This window comes from Oryzias latipes, chromosome 7 (genome assembly GCF_053564925.1).
Source record: "Oryzias latipes strain Hd-rR chromosome 7, Olatipes_Hd-rR_3.1".
NCBI lineage: Eukaryota > Metazoa > Chordata > Actinopteri > Beloniformes > Adrianichthyidae > Oryzias > Oryzias latipes.
This window is the reverse complement of record NC_136243.1, coordinates 5,851,909-5,852,118: the sequence shown is the minus strand read 5'-3', so window position 1 is coordinate 5,852,118 and position 210 is coordinate 5,851,909.

The following is a 210-nucleotide window of genomic DNA, read 5'->3' as shown; positions in this document are numbered from 1 at the left end:
GGAGACAAAGCAGAGCAGTGACTGTGTCCAACACGAGAGCTAATTAATATGACAATTAAAATACTATTTTGCACTTAAAAAGTCAAATACGGTGCCCCATAGGTTCAGGTTATCAATGTAAATAAGAACTGGTGTCAATTGACTAACCTAGTTAAATAAACATGAAAAAATAAAACAATTTGCTTCAAGGAAACAGTCCAGCAATAAAAA